This window comes from Zea mays, chromosome 7 (assembly GCF_902167145.1).
Source record: "Zea mays cultivar B73 chromosome 7, Zm-B73-REFERENCE-NAM-5.0, whole genome shotgun sequence".
Lineage (NCBI taxonomy): Eukaryota > Viridiplantae > Streptophyta > Magnoliopsida > Poales > Poaceae > Zea > Zea mays.
In genome coordinates, this window is record NC_050102.1 from 70,113,155 (window position 1) to 70,130,418 (window position 17,264).

Here is a 17,264-nt window from a genome sequence, read left to right on the forward strand (position 1 = left end):
ATCCAAATAAAATCGAAGCTATTCTTCGGATGGAACCACCAAGCACAAAGAAGGGGGCTCAACGACTGACGGGAAGACTTGCATCTATGAATCGATTCATATCTAGATCAGCAGAGAGAAATTTACCATTTTTTGAAGTGCTGAAGTCAGCCGAAGTTTTTCAATGGGGATCAGTTCAGTAGAAAGCCTTCGACGAGCTGAAGCAGTATTTGATAGATCTAACGACATTAACTCCACCAGCGCCAGGGGCTCCTCTGTTGTTATATGTGGCAGCTTCGCACTCAACGGTAAGTGCGGCACTTGTCCAAGAGAAGCTTGAAGGGCAAACCAAAAAGCAAGCCCCAATATACTTCATCTCCGAAGTCCTTAGTTTATCAAAGAAAAACTATACAGAATTGGAGAAGTTGTTGTATGCTGTTTTGATGGCTTCCAGGAAGCTTCGACATTATTTTCAAGCATACCATATAATTGTTCCTTCTTCACAGCCTTTGAAGGATATTATGAGAAATAGAGAAGCTACTGGAAGGATTGGAAAGTGGGCTGCGGAACTCAATGAGTTCTGCATTGATTATGTGCATAGATCTTCGATTCAGTCCCAGGCGTTAGCAGACTTCATTGCTGACTGGACGCCAGGGGCTCAGGAAGAAGAAGCAAGTAAAGATGCCGAAGCTTGGACAATATTCTGCGATGGTTCTTGGGGAACCTTCGGGGCAGGTGCAGCTGCCGTCTTAATTGCACCTTCCAAAGTCAGAACATGCTACGCAGTGAAACTTGATTTTAGTTGTACAAATAATATTGCTGAATACGAAGCTTTGCTTTTGGGTCTTCGGAAGTTGAAAGCAATGGGGATAAGAAGGGCGGTCCTCAAAACTGATTCCCATGTTATTTCTGGCCATGTTGACAAAAGTTGCAAAGCAAGAGATCCGAAGCTTGAAAAATATTTGGATACAGTTCGAAGACTTGAAGCCTCCTTCGAAGGGTTTTCTGTTAAGAATATTCCACGAGGAGAAAATGAACACGCTGATCTGCTAGCCAAGTCAGCGGCACAGGGGCTGCCATTACCTTCGGAAGTTTTCTTTGAAACAATAAAAGCACCTTCGGTTGACCTTCTTGAAAGAGCAGTGCTCAATATATCTCCTGTTTATAGCGAAGATTGGAGAACTGAGATTATGTCTTTTCTCTAGGGCAATTTCCTTTCAGATGATGAAGCTTATCAAAAGAGAATAGTGGCAAGAGCCCGTCCATATGTAATAATAGAAGGGGAGTTATACAAGCATGGAGTCTGTTCTCCATTACTCAAATGTTTATCCAGAACTGAAGTTATAGAGCTGATGAAAGAAATACATGCAGGCCTGTGTGGATCTCACATCGAATCCAGGCCTTTGTTGGGTAAAGTTTTTCGTCAAGGATTCTATTGGCTGAAGGCAGCTTCGGATGCAGCAGAATTAGTCCAAAAATGCGAAGGTTGTCAAAAATGTGCAAGAGATCAAAAACAACCTTCGTCTCTAACTCAATTAATACAGCCCACTTGGCCATTGCAAAGATGGGGCCTTGATTTGCTAGGCCCACTTCCACCAGCACAAGGAAATTTAAGATATGTTGTAGTGGCAGTGGAATATTTTTCTAAATGGATTGAGGCGAAGCCTTTAGCCACAATAACTTCGGTTACTGTTCAAAAGTTTTTCTGGCAAAATATTGTGTGTCGCTTCGGAGTGCCGAAGGCCATTACCGTGGACAACGGAACGCAGTTTGATGCCGAAGCTTTTAGAGAGTTTTGTGAACAAATTGGCACGAAGATCCATTTTGCATCAGTTCGGCATCCGGAGTCAAATGGACTTGTCGAAAGAGCTAATGGCATTATAATGACAGGAATAATAAAGTTAATCTTCAACCAGCCCAGGGGGAAGTGGTCGGACGAATTAATCAAAGTGGTGTGGAGCCACAACACAACAATATCAAGGTCAACAGGTTTTACACCATTCAAATTGTTGTTTGGTGACGAAGCAATAACCCCAGAAGAAGCTAAAGCGGGTTCAATAAGAACAATGGCTTCGGCAGAAGACGAAGCTGATTATTCTGTGGCAAAAGATGCTATAGAAGGGATCAGGCTTCAGGCTGTAGAGAATATCAACAAATATCAAGCCGAAACAATAAAATGGCATGACAGAAAGGTTCGGTTAAAAAATATTAAGCCAGGACACTTGGTACTTCGGAGAGTTGCCAACCCAGACACAGTAGGCAAGCTACAGTTGAAATGGGAAGGGCCTTTCCTGGTAGTATCTTCGTCAAGACCCGGTTCCTACAGGTTGAAGGATATGGACGGCAGCGACATTCCTAGATCTTGGAATGCGGATGAGCTTCGGCGGTATTATGTGTAACCTGATATAATCTTTTTTATTCTTTCCTATGGCACCCTTTTCCTTTCCAAAGGGGGAGAAAGGTTTTTAATGGGGCCATAGCATGTAATTTCTCTTTTTCTTATATCAGCTCTACAAGAGCAGTATCCCCCGAAGATGTAAATGTAAAAACTGGGCATGCACCATCGAGTGCAACGAGAAAAAAGAAAAAACAGGGAGAAGCTCGAAAGACGTCCCTAAGGGGATGCAGAGTACGACGAAGCTACAAGAAGCTGTTCCTAAGTGAGCGCAGCGTAAGTTTTTTGCTTAAAAGTCGTTCCTAAGGGAATGCAGAGCTTACAGCGAAAAGTCAACGCTGATTCCACCGAAATAAAAGGCGAAGCGTGAAAAGTCAACGCGAATACCGCCGAAATAAAAGGCGAAGAAGCTCCTAAGGGAGGCTTACAGCGAAAAGTCAGCGCTGATACAACAAAAAATAAGCGGTGAAGCCGAAAAATAAACGACAAAGATTTATTATTCCTAAGGGAATAAGAGTGGTAATTATGGTTTTGTATGTGTCTTTGAACATTCATTTGCACGATACATTTCATCATACATTTGCATTCATAAACATTCACTTAGACATACATAGGATCATCATCATCATCACATACAAATTTGCTTCGGCTTTGAAAGATAAGGCTTCGGAAAAAGGGAAAAAGAGGCAATTTTATGCTTCGCTGTGTACGCAAAGAAGGGAAGGTGTTTTTCGCCTTTGGCTCAAAAAGTATTAATTTCGTCCACACCAAAGCATTTCATACAATGATGGAAAGGTAAGATTATATTACAAGGTATGGATAAAATCCACCAAGTGAAATTTAATTACATCATATACAAGTTATCACAGGAGTTTTTTGAGCTATTTCTACAGGCCATTCGAGCTTTGACAGCATCCATGGAGCTTCGACTTTTTTTTTACTCTGCAGCTTCAGCTTCGGCTTGGTCAACCTGTATGTAAGTATTATAAGCTAAATTCAAAATTCAAAGGAAAAGGTAAGCATAAGGTATAATATTGTTACCACCTTAAGGTGGCTCTGGGCTTCGTCACCAGCTTTCTCTCACCCACCCTTTGTCCATATCACCTTTATAAATTTATTCGCAATGCTTCGGGCGAGGTTAGGAATATCATCTAGAATTGCTGGTGATAGGCTGAAATTGGGTCTGTTGATAATTTTTCCGTGCTCACAGCCAGATTTCAGGAACGCAGCAGTGGTGCCCCGAGAAGCTACCAGGGCACAAAAGTCGCCGTGTGCGGCAATAACATCATCGAGGTCATCAATCTCACCTTCGATGTGTTCGAAGGCTCCTGGTAGATCTTCAGCCGAAGGAATAAATTTTTCACAACTGGCCCCGACTGAATAAAACACCTTCTTCAGTCGTTGAACACATTGATTGCTGAATTTCAAACATTTGTTCTGAAGGTCTATCAATGATTTTTTCAAAACTAAACCATTCTGGATTTCAGCCTCAAGTTTTTCATTAAGCTTCAGCTTTTCTTGTTCGAAACTTTCCGACTGATAGAGAAGCTTTGTATTCAGTTCTGTTATTTTAGCTTCGGCTTCCGCTAGTAAACCTTCAGTTGTTTGGAGTTCGAACTCTTTTTTCTCAAAAGCAGTTGTTTGATCTTTTATTTTGTTTTCTAAGTTTTCAATTATAACCTCGTGCTTTTTATCTTCTAAATCCTGTTGCATCCTCAAAGCTTTGCTTAGTAGCATACTCTGTACATGAACAACCTTCATTAGAAAACATTTTTGTTATGAAAATAAAAAGTTAAAGGGAGATTGTTTACGTTGAAATTGGAATAAAAAAAACTACCGACGATGTGTTGTCGTCGGTAGCGGCTAATATTGGCTTCGAGCGTCGAGAAACCGATACTCTTTGATAGAGTACCGATAACCTTTGCTCCGGTCTAATCTCGGATGCAGCCTAGCTTCTCATCATCAACACCTCCGAAGAGAAGTGCCCCTGGCCGATAGCCGCAAGAAATGGCATACTCTTTTAATTCTTCTTTTTCGGCTTTTGTTAATTCTTGACCAACCAAGTTTTGAAAATTGAAAATTTCATCTTCCAGTGTATCTTTGGCAATTTCTTTCTTTTTCTCGTCCTCTGGGGCCAAAGCCTCTTCGCTGGCTCCAGCAGCTTCTTCTGCAGCCATGTCTAGCAGAATTTTATCTATATCAAGAGCCATACTTTCCAAATTAATATCTTCAGCTCTAGTAGCTTCGGCATTTGTGGCCTCCAAAGGTGCAGCTTCAGTAGCTGTTGTGCTTTCAATAACCGGCACCTTCGGAGCTGAAGCCCTTGGTGGTGTTGCTTCAATCACTTCTGTCACAGTAACAATCCTTTGCCTCTTTGGCCTAGGTGCCTTTGTTTTTGTGGGCTCCTTTTCCTTATGAAAAAGCTTCGTCAGATGAAGCCCCAATGGACTTAGTTTGACAGGCAAAGTTTCAGTCATTACCTTTAGGATTTCCTCTATTTCAGTAGCAGAAGATGTCGCAGAAGTCTTCTCTTCCTCGTCAATTGATTTTTGCTTTGGGGTCAAGGCGTTTCTTTTCTTCGAAGCAACTACTTTCGCCTCAGATTCTTGTTTCTTCTTCTTTGATTGATCTTCGTCGTCTTTATTCAAAGCACTAGCCACTCTTTTTCTTTTTTGCCCTTCGGCACCCTTGTCCAGTCGCTCATAGTCAGGATATTCAAAGCCTATAGCATCCATCACTCGGTTTAGCCTTCGTTTCGGACGGGTGCCGAAGGCCGCTGTCATCAATTGATCTTCTTTTTTAGAATAATTTCCAAGAATTTCGTTGCACATTACTTCGATTGTATCCAGCCATTCTTGGCAGGGTACTTTGAAATGTCTCTTGAACTTGTAGTGGTAAGACAACCGAATAAGTTCCCCTTTCTGCTTTTCCCCCTCTAGTTTCGGCATGTCTCATTCCTTCAAAGTCGGAAATACTCTGAAGGCCAAAAATTCCTGCACTAAGTCTCTAGTGCCAATATGATCTGCAATTACTCAAAATTCAGCCAAGGCAATCTAGCTCGGGCTCCCCCGAAACATGTTGCACGGGGGCCTTGTTTCTCCGAAGGTCAGTTCTAACGGACTCTGGACCAATTTATCTTCATCTTCGTCAACTTTGACATAAAACCATTCAGATTTTCATCTTGCTGGCCATTTGCTCCGGTAACTAATCACCGGGAACTTTGTAGTTTTGCGGTAAGCAAAGTTGTAGCAGCCAAAATTTTCATGCAAACCATCTCCCCTAGCCTTGGTTTGGTAGTGCAGTTCGTGTACTCGGCAGAAACCTTCAGCGAATGGTTCCACCCCCTGGCTTCGGAGGGCCCAGATATAAACACTCAGCCTAACGATAGCGTTAGGCGTCAGCTGATGAAGGTAGATCCCATATTTCTTCAACACATTAGCAATCATCTTGTTCAGAGGAAATCTGAAACCAGCTTTAAAAAGACTTTTGAAAACCACCACTTCATTTTTTTCCTGGCTTCGGGATAGTTTCTTCTCCACCAAAACGAATCAATTCCTTCTTTGCTTCACTAAGATAGCCCAGCTTCACCATCTTAGGAAAATCAGCTTCGGAGATGGTGGACTTTCCGAAGTCCAGGTGGCTAGGCTTGCTCGGCACTACACTGCTATAATCATCTTCGGAATCAGTTTCTTCAACAGCAGCATGTTCTGCTTCGGTAGCAGGGATGTCCTCCGGTGTTACCAACCCAGAGCGCTTCATTGCTTCCGAAATAGGAACAGTCTCAGTAGCTTCGGTCTCATCTCCCTCACGATTGACCTGAGCAGTAGAGCGAACTCTGGCCATTTGATTATGACTTGAAATTTTTTGTGTTGACTTTTCTGTTTTTTCCGAAGCTATTACTCTTGTGCCGAAGCAGAATCACAAGCGAAGTTTCATCTGAGCATGATGATTAAGCTTCGGCTATGACTAAAAATTTGGCAGCAAAATAGTGCAATAGCAATGAATGCAGTGGTAACTTCACACCTACCCGTCTGTTTATATAGTGCCGCAGGTGGGAAGGTGAATCGGCAAGGTCTCCAGCACCGAACAAACAGTCACCCGCACTCACTGAACGGTGGGCCATAGGGTCCGAGAAGGTGAATCGCTGGCGCGCGCGTAATTGGTGCAAGATGGGGCGCGCGCGACGATTATTTTAATCGTTTCTCGCCAATGAGCTCAGGGAAGGTGTTTTTGGATCTTCGGCGTCCCGAAGCCTAGAATACTTTTTCACAGATCAAGCTCGTTACGAAAAATGATCTAGCACCGCGAAGGGGCTACTGTTGGGGGTATGCTTCGTAGCCGAAGATCCTAAAAAAGAACACCTTCGAAAGGTCTTCTCAGAAGCAAGCGCCGAAGCTATTATCTATAAAGCTTCGGCACAAAGACAAATCTCAAGATGAAGGGTCGAACTGACTTAATGATGGATTGACTTAAAGACCCATGATGTTTTGTGTCATTATTATAGTCGATTGTAAAGGTCATAAATGTAATTTTGCGCAGGTTGCATCCTGTGCCTATAAATAGGTGAACAGTATAACAACACTGTTCACGCGATCCTGTAATCACTGACACGTCACGCTTGGATTATTGCTATCCATCAAGGCGAAGGTATAAATGTGCCTAAATATTATGTTTTAACACTTGGATATTCATATAATAAAACATGTGAATATATTTTATACTTTATATTTCGTTTTTCATTGCTTGTTGTCTTACAAATATGGTGACGAAGGTGAAATCTTCGTGATACTTTACTTATGACCTTCGTCTGAAGCTCATTAAATCCTTGGGGAGATAATGCTTCAGCGGACGAAGGGCATTTATACTTAACATCTTTGTGTTGCCTTGTTCTTAATTTGAAGCATTTGAGAACAAGTCCCCAATAGCTAGTATAGGCCAAGTGCTTGATCTAGAATAGAAATAAATCTAGATGCATGCGCAGGTAACTACTTAACCTGATAAGTAAAACGAATTCTTAAGGATCCACTCATAGTAAGCTTTTTCTGCAAAAAGAGTCTTTGAATCTTGATAAGCTTTACCTTGATTCCTAACAACCAGCATATCCTTGAGAGTCTTTTTCCTTTGACGAGTAAGACTTGCGAAAGTACACTCCGTACTCAGGGTTTCCAAACCCATGTTGTTGTAGGTGATGAAACGGTTGAGTTCTGCTGTTTCTGTTCCAAGGTGGTTCCCAAGCAGGAGAATGAAAACTAAGACTTATTTGGGAAGGTGTTTTGCCTTCTTGTGATGTAATAATAAGTTTACGCACTCAAGTACCCGAATATGTAATAACCACTCTTTCTATATTTTTCTTATGAATGTAAATTATGTTATTGTAATCCTTTCCGCTTACTCCTTATTTCGATGATGTGTAATGTCTGTGTGATGGGTTAAGCGCTCTTGGGCGATGTGATGGAGATATAGATAACAGAACATGTTGAATCATTATGCACACCTGCATGACTGTCTGAGGTCCTTAGGACAAGGACATCTGTAGGTGGGCCTAATACCTTCGGAGGTTCCATGACACTAAGGCCCTTTTCAGAGTTCGTGTCCAACCCGCCCGTTCAAGATGGGAGCCCAGACGATAGAGTGCAACCTTCTTCGGATGAAATTGAGGTACTCATCACCGCACACAAGGGTTTTCCTGAGGAGGAGAGACAGACCCACTTCTGGATGCAATTTGTTGCTAATGATGCTGAGACGAACGCTGTTCTAAGTGCATTGGCTGGGGAATCGTCTGGGTCTGTTCGAACTGAATCAGTAGATGCTGTACTCCAACGTCTATGCGATGGGGAGAAAGGAATTTGCAGCCTTGGTAGTGCTCGTAAACGGACACGCCAGGTGGGCTCCCCGGTTGTGTTATCCGAAACGAAGAGGAGAAGAAGAAAACTTCGGCGCTTGTCCGGCTTGGAACTGGAGGCTGACTCCACAGCTCCAAACCCTGGTGATGACGCAGTGAATGCCGATCTTGAAGATGACATGGAAAATTGGGGTGGCGTTAGGACCAGTAGATATGTTTCGGAAGAGGAGGAGGATGAAGAGGACGTGCCCTCCTTGGTTCATAGAAATCGTCGTAGTAAGGCTAGCAACGATGTTCCAGACCAAGCTCTCTCGGGGCTAGTTAGCCTCCAAGGAATGACAATGTCTGCCATTGACAACGTGCTGGAGGAGGTTATTCCTGAGGACCTTTTGTTGGAGCTTTCTTAAACTGGAGCTACCGACGTCCGTATAGAGAGCCTGGACGGCGCACCCTCTGCTAGTTTTCTGGCTGGATGACAAGCAACCCAACTAGCTTGTCATGTATCTCCAGCCATCGAGGGTACTCCGGTTCATGAAGATGCTTCGGCCCCCGAGGGTGCAGTTGAAGATGATCCAGCCCCTGAGGGTCCTAGGATCGGTTCTCCTTCAATTGTCTCCATGGATGTCCGTGTTGGGTCACCGCTGATTCGGTCTGAGGAAGATGTGGTGATGGGTTCTGGTCTTCCTGTTAGCCAAACTGGCCCGGTGACCTTAGAGGTCGATGGTCCTGGCACCGAGGATCTGATGGATGCTCCTGGAGCCAAAATTGCACTAGGCGTCACGCTTAGCATGGACTACAATCTTCCTTTGGTGTCTAACCCTGCTCCTAATACTGCTGATGTCAGTGCTTTTCCGTCTGATAGTATCTCGATGCCTCTGGCCCTGGGATTTCCCATGTTCCTTTCGAACCTTCAGGTATGTGCATCCCTACTCTGCTCTACCCTTATTAGTGGATGTTTTCCTTGTTGAATTTTATATCTACAGAGTATTCTAGACTCAGTATCGGCTCAGCTGAGGTCATGAGGCACTCCTATTCCTGAGTAGATTTCATCTCTATCACCATGGAACCCTCTTCTTCTTTAGAGGCAAATAGATGATCTGAAAGCTTCGAACGTCGGTTAGTGAATTGATAACTCTTGTTATGCTTGTTGCTTTTCTAGTTGTGTCATAGATTAATTTTGCTCGTTTTTTCAGCGTTGATTCAGCGGTGTTCTGATGCTGAGGAAAGGTGTGCGTAGAATAAAGCAGATCTTCATCAAGTAACCATGTTCCTTAACGGTGCCCGTGCTATGAACTCTTCCTTGAATGCCAAACTTGAGATGGAAAAGAGAGCCCATGGGGTAACTTGTTGAGGACTTCAAGTATCTTGTTCTGTGTTTTTGCTTTGATATCTTGGGTCCACAGAAGAAGATGCAGAAACTTCTTGATTCTCGGGACAATTTGGACAAGTTGTATCGAGACGACAGCACTTCTCTCACTACCTTGGAGAGGAGCCACCGCTTTACTATGTCAAATCTGGAGTGCTAGAGAGTTGAGTTAAAAATCTCCCAGGATGAGGTATCAAGACTCAGCAGGTCATTGTCTTCAAAGGATTCCATCATCAGAGAACTTTGCGCCTCGAATAAACTTGTGTCACAGGAGCCGGAGGTTGCTCGTCGCGACGTGGAGGCTGTTTGTCATGATATCATGGTCTTGGAGGACGACCGTGCTATCATGAAGGCGTCGTGTGACCAAGCAATGGATAAGGCAGTCTGAGCTAGCTGGATTTTGATGAAGAGGTCTGGCGTTGTGGTGCCTGATGACATTGTAGCTGATGTACTCGCTGCATCGGGTACTTCGAGTAATCCGTCTGCTTCTGGTGATCTTGTGTACAAGGTTCCTCACGAGCATGCTCCTACACAGTAACCAGAGAGTGAAAGCGAACATTGATTTGTTCAAACAGAATACAACTTTTCATTGAGATGGTATTTTTTTCACGGTTTTTGAACTCCTGTCGAACATTGAGTTACTCTCCTTCGTTGAGTGTGAGTAGGGCATAGTATGCGCTCTGAGCTTTTTGCTGTTTAATTGATCGCGTCGCACCGACTTAAGGCATTTCGACTTAAGCCGATTGCTGCGTTGGTGGTGCATAGTAATCACCCTAAGTCATGTATGCATGAACATGTCGCACTAACTTAAGGAGTTTCCGTATTAAGCCAATTGCTCCGTTAGCAGGGTATAGTAGTCACCCTAAGTTATGTATGTGTGTGCATATCGCACCAACTTAAGACGTTTCCGACTTAAACCGATCGCTCCATTGGTGGGGCATAATAATCACCCTAAGTTATGTATGCCTGAGCATGTCGCACTGACTTAAGGCATTTCCAACTTAAGCCGATTGCTCAGTTAGCAGGTTATAGTAGTCATCCTAAGTTATGTATGTGTGAGCATGTCGCACCAACTTAAGGCATTTCCGACTTAAGCCAATTGCTCCATTGGTGGGGCATAGTAATAACCCTAAGTTATGTATGCGTGAGCATGCTGTGTCGGCTTAAGGCGTTTTTGACTTTAGCTGATCTCTACTTGAGAGTTTGTTTGTATGTGGACGAACACGGAAGCTTTATTGATAATGAGATCTCTAGTTTACAATGTGTAGCTCACCATCTGGAGTTTATGGTGTTACTATGGGTAAAATTTCCTGAGATGCTCGATATTCCATGAGTTTCCTACTTGAGTCCCGTCCATCTAGGTTAGCTGGTAGGACCCAGGTCGGGTGACTTATGCGACGATGAAAGGTCCTTCCCATGGCGGTGACTTATGCCCAGGCCGAGCACCCCACGAACTGGCCGCTCTTGGGTTTTCACAGAGTCGCTCCACTATAAATCATCGGATTGTCCAGCATGCTCCGGACATGTTTGTTGAGCCAATGGAGCAACGGTCAACTACGCCCAACGGTCGACTGCGGTGAATAGTGCATAGTGCATAAGTCAGAAGTCAGAACTGTGAAGTCAGAACACACCGGACTGTCCGGTGTGCCACTGGACTGTACGATGCCGCAAGAGGACAAAAGACTTCATGGTCAACCGCTCCAAACCCCAACGGTCTGCTGATGTGGCACGCACCGGACAATGAACAATGCCATGTCCGGTGCACCACCGGACTGTCCGGTGTGACCGTTGGCAGCAACAGCTAGAATAGTGGTTGGGGCTATAAATACCCCCAACCACCACCATTGAAGCCATCCAAGTTTTCAGACCTCAACATTCAATACAAGAGCAAAAGAATTCATTCCAAGACACAATCTAAAGATCAAATCCTCTCCAAGCCTCAAAATCAACTCAATTGCTTAGTGACTAGAGAGAGGGTGTTTTGTGTTTCTTTTATTGCTCTTGTTGCTTGGATTGCTTTCTCCTTATCATTCTAATTCTTCTAAGTTCTTTGTATAGCTAGCAGGAGACACCTAAGTGTGTGGTGATCCTTGCGGGGTCTTAGTGACCCAAGTGATTAAGGAGAAGCACTCGACCGGCCTGTGTGACCGATTGAGAGCGGGAAAGGGTTGGACTAGACCCAGCCTTTGTGGCCTCCTCAATGGGGACTAGGTTCTTTGGAACCAAACATCGGTGAACAAATCGTCATTTTCATTTGTGTTGATCTCTACTCGATTTGTTTCCCCTTTTTCCTCTCTTTAAGTTCCCTTGCTCATATTGATTTGAGTTTGCTCCCAAGGTTATCCGCATTGATTGAGCAACTCATAGCAAGAGGAACAATCTTCCTGTAACACCCCAGGTGTTACTCATGATTTTCCCTCCACACCAACATTTGTGAACATTATCACATGTGAATTAAGTTGAGCAAACGACACCAAACTTGAAATGCTAAAACTAAATCAAGCCTTTTCATCCCAAGAATCATACCCTAACCACATCATGCACCCCAAAGTGAGCAAAATTCTCAAACCCTAAAGCTAACCTATTTAAGCCTTTTTAAGTACCACCAAGAAATTTAGTGAAAAGGCTATGAAAAAATATAAAATCATGATTTGGACCAATTAAAAAGTTGTAGTACACTAAATAAGCTACAAAATATAGTAAGGAAGTTTAATCAAAAGGGTTTTGCAAAATTCTCAAAACAGCCACTTAAGTGGAGCCTTCAAATGAAAATCAGAAATTCAGAATTCTGAAATCTAACCTTCTCATCAAAATCAACTGTGTTCACCTAGTTCCAAGGCTCAAATCTGCAAGGACCAAATAACAAATTGGCGCCAAATTACCTTAGGCATGCCCTGACAAAATTTGGAGACAAACCCCGACCGTTTGATATGATCTTGGCATGGATTTGCCTCGGAACGCAACAGCTAGACACTAACGACTCGGTGACGCGACAACTCTCTCTACACGAACGAAAACCTCTCGGCTCCCACACAAAAACAACAAAGCATACCCCAGGGAACATATCTTACAATATGATCTTGCCCAAATTCGCGAAGATATGAAGCCTATGGGTGTTGGAACAGGAGCAGAAGTAATGTGCCACATGCTCGACCGTGACTGACGCGCCGGTGCATGCCTGCCCGCGCGCCTGCACCGAGCCACACCCACCCGCGCGCCAGCACCGGTCCACGCTTGACCGTGCACCGCACCCACGCCTATAAGAGCAGCACGGCCTCGGTCGTACTCCCTCCACACCGCACCCAACTCCCTAGAGCCAGCCCGTAGCTCCGGTGACCTCCCCATGACCCGCCACCACCGCCAGAGCTCGGCCACCATGGCCAGACCCTTTCTCGACAACCTCCAATCAATCCAGTGCCTCGGCTAGGATCCCTAGAGCCCCGTAGAGCTCCCCGAAGCAAGAAACCGAACACTACCTCATCGGAAACGCTATTCCACCCTCGCCGGAGTTGTTTCCCCCGCCAGCACGTGTGGCCACGACTAACCGGTAAGACATAGTTCAATTACTCGCGCCCATGTATTCCCTGACACCCAGTGAAGCTCGTTGCATGGTTTAATCGAATCCTATCGCCGTGGTTAGGCCGGAACACTCGCCGCCGACGAGCTCCCCCGCCTGCGCACGAGGTCCGACCGACTCCGACTACCGCCAGTGACGTGCCGACCATCGACGTGACCGTCGTGACCTCCCCAGCCTCCGTGGACACTTAACCAGAGCTAGATCGCCGTCGGTAAGCCCCGTCGTCTTTTCCTCCGTCGTGGTTACTGTTCCTGTAAGGTTAGGACCGCGGTATAGATTTAGGTTAACCCTAGGGGGTTAGGACCAAGGGCCAATCTGTGAGAGAAAGGGGAACAATAGAACCAGGGACTTCAGCGCAAATATGATTTTCTTTTTCCTTTTTGAATTTCTCAGTTATTAAATCTGCAACAAACTTGATAAATACATAACTTGAAGAGTATTCATCCAAATTTGGTCAAATTAATTTTGCTAGACTTTGTAAAATATGAACTATCAAAAAAATAGTAAACCATATCTTTCCTGTACTATTTTTAGAGTTTTGAATTAAATTAGAAAACTGCACAGATCTTAATAATACAGAGAAAAATATAAATACTTCTAGACAAGGCTTGAGAAAAATTGTGGAGGTACTCACCTAGTAGTTACACTGTTTAAAAATAATAAACACTACAGTATACAAGGCTAAACAAGATATATCTATTAAAGCCTATTTCTGCCCAAACTTTAGGAAAATGAAAAAGGGGGTAGAAAATAGAAACCAGAGGGTGACCACATTTTTTCTAGAATGCCTAAGTGATGTAGTTTTTAGGAAAAATATATGGAACCCTAGTCCAGTAATGATCTGAGTTTATAATTTCAATTAGGTGTTAAGAATTTAATAAAGACCATGACTAAAAATATAAGGGCACATGCAATAATGGCAAGAAAAATTCAGTAGACCCCTGACCACTAATATACCACTGCAAAAATGATAACCACCCCAAACGATAACAATTAGTGGGTTAAACAAATAAAACTTGGATTTTCCCCATACTTCAAGTAAATCAAAAGAAGGACTAAAAATGGGAAACAATGAGCAACCCTATTTTTACCTAAGTACTATGTATACTACAAGAGAAAAATATAATACTAAGGTAAAAATGTAATGGAATACACCTCACCCCCTGCCCATGAAAAAGACCATATATTCCAAGAAATCTTACAACCCATTCCCTATAAGAAAAATTAACCAACTTTAGGAATGATTGGTCTTGCACAAAGAAGAACCTAGAAAAAATAGAAAATCTGTTGTTTGATATTTTTCAAATGGCATGATAGTAGGAAGCACCCCTAAGCCCTAAAACTTTAGAAAATCACCATTTATTAACCATTACGTATCTTTGGCTAAAATTTGGCATAAAGTCATATTATTACACCTAGATACCAGCAAAAATAGACCTTAGGGTAAAATCCACTCATAGAAGAGAGTTGTAGTTCAAAGCATCTCCTCTGTCCTAAATTTTAATATTTTTGTGTAGAGAAAACCATTCTCATTTTAAGCCTCAATTTTTGCGACTGAATTATATAAATCAGTGAAAGGTCACTGTAATTTTTACAGGATTTTTGTAAATTTTTAAATCAATGTTGTAGTTCAATCCCACTCTAAAAGCCTACTTAGAAAAAAGGAAAAGAAAGGATTAATGAAGTACTAAATTAAGCCATAATAACTTCAGCCAGAAACCCTATTAAGTCTTCACTAAGACATTGAAGGTTTGTTGAGTACAACCTTAATCCAACTTCCTAGATTGGCCACACCTACTTCTAATTACCAAGTATACCACTAAAATTTTCAATAGTAAGACTAAGACTCGTCTTGCTAACTCGAGTACTTCACCTAGCATTTTAATTATTAAACTTACATACCATAGCATACATGTATCTTACTCATTGCATTCATTTAGATTGCAACCTCGCTGACGGAGAGTACGTGCTCATCCCCGAGCAAGAAGTTGCCCAAGAGGAAGTCCAGGAGCCAGCTCCAGAGCCTGCCACCGAGGATCTCCCTACAGCCTCAGCTTTTGAAGGGAAGCCCCGATTTTATGCCATCGAGGATCTCCCTGCCACCGAGGATCTCCTAGCAGATCACGAGACGAGGAAAAACTCCTTTTCTGTCTATCCAGAAACAAGGACGTCTTCGCTTGGTCTGCCCTCGATCTGGTCAGGGTCAGCCACTCTATCATCGAGCACAGCCTAGGCATCGACTCGTTAGTGCGCCTGAAAAGCAATGACTGCAGAACATGTCAGATGACAAAACTAAAGCAGCCAAGGCCGAGGTGCACAGCCTATTGGAAGCCAGGTTAATCGAACCAATTGCTTATCCCACTTGGCTCGCTAACGTGGTCATGGTACAAAAGAAGAGTGGCAAGTGGCGCATGTGCATAGACTTCACGAGCCTCAACAAGGCTTGTCCAAAGGATAACTTCCCCCAGCCACGGATCGACAAAATAGTCGATAGCGCAGCAGGCTGCGAGGCCATGTCCCTCCTCGATTGCATTTCCAGGTACCACCAGATTTACATGAAAGAGGAGGACAAGGCAAGCACAATCTTTATCACACCCTTTGGCACGTACTTCTTTGTCTGAATGCCAGAAGGACTCAAAAATGTCGGGTCAACCTTTTCTCGCCTCACCAAGAGGGTCCTCGAAAGTCAAGTAGGCCGCAACATTTTCACTTACGTAGACGACATCGTCGTCGCAAGCAAAAAACAAAGAGGATCACATGGCCGACCTTGCAGAAACATTCGCCAACATGCACGATGCACGACTTTGGCTCAACCCTAAGAAGTGTGTCTTCCGAGTTAGCTAGGGGAAGATACTTGGTTGCCTGGTGTTGCACCGAGGGATCATGGAAAACCCAACTAAGATCCAAGCGATCATCAACATGGCACCTCTGCAGTCCACCAGGGATGTTCAGCGACTGATAGGCAGATTGGCGGCCCTGAACAGATTCATCTCCAAATCCGCAGAGCGTAGTCTACCTTTCCTCAAGACATTGTGTGGTGCAAAAGACTTCGCTTGGGGACCAAAGCAAGCGGCGGCCTTCGAGTCGCTCAAACAACACCTGTCCGATTTAGCTACCCTCACAAGTCCCGACCCTTCGCTGCCTCTTCTTCTATACATCGTGGCTTCACCATGTGCAGTCAGCGTAGCGTTAGGCCAAGAGCAGGACAGAGAGGGCACAAGTCAGCAGTGCCTAGTATATTATGTCTCCAAAGTCCTCACGGCTTCTAAGTGCAACATGACTGAACTAGAAAAAAATTCATATGTAGTTGTTATGGCATCGCACAAACTGCGACACTACTTCAAGGCATTCAAAGTACGGGTCACTTCGGACCGGGGTCTAGGAGAATTGTTCAGGAACCCGAAGGCATCCGCTAGAATCGCTAAATGGGCAACCAAACTCTCCGGGTATCACATCACCTTCGAACCTCGAACAACGATCAAATCACAAGTCCTGGAAGACTTCTTTGTCAATTGGACAGGACCACCATGGCCACAAGAAGAGTCCCTAGAGAAAGTTTGGATCATGCACTGCGATGTCGCATGGTGCCATGCGGGGGCAGGGGCCGCGACGATCGTCACATCACCCACAGGCGTTAAGCACAGATACGCAGCGCGCCTCAGCTTTGCATTAGAGTTCGACAGGTACACTAACAACATAGCAGAGTACGAAGCCATCATCCTAGGCCTTCACAAATTATGAGCACTCAGTGTCACCACATGCATAATAAGGACAGACTCCAAAGTCATCGCCGACTAGGTTGAGATGGAATACTCGGCAAAAGAGCCTGTACTCATGCAATATATCACCGCTGTCCACAGCCTCGAGAAACAATTCAAGGGTTTCACCCTGCAGCATGTCGACCGCAACAAAAATGAAGAGGCTGACGCATTGGCCAAGGCAGCGGCCAAGGGCGAGGCCTTGCCCTCCGACGTGTTCTACCACATCATTGGCACGCCAGCTGTCCGCAAAACAAAGGTCTGCAAATAACTCAGGACACCAAAGGCCACTGCATTGTCAACCTCATCATGGCCGAAGACTGGCAGCCCCAATAACACTATACCTG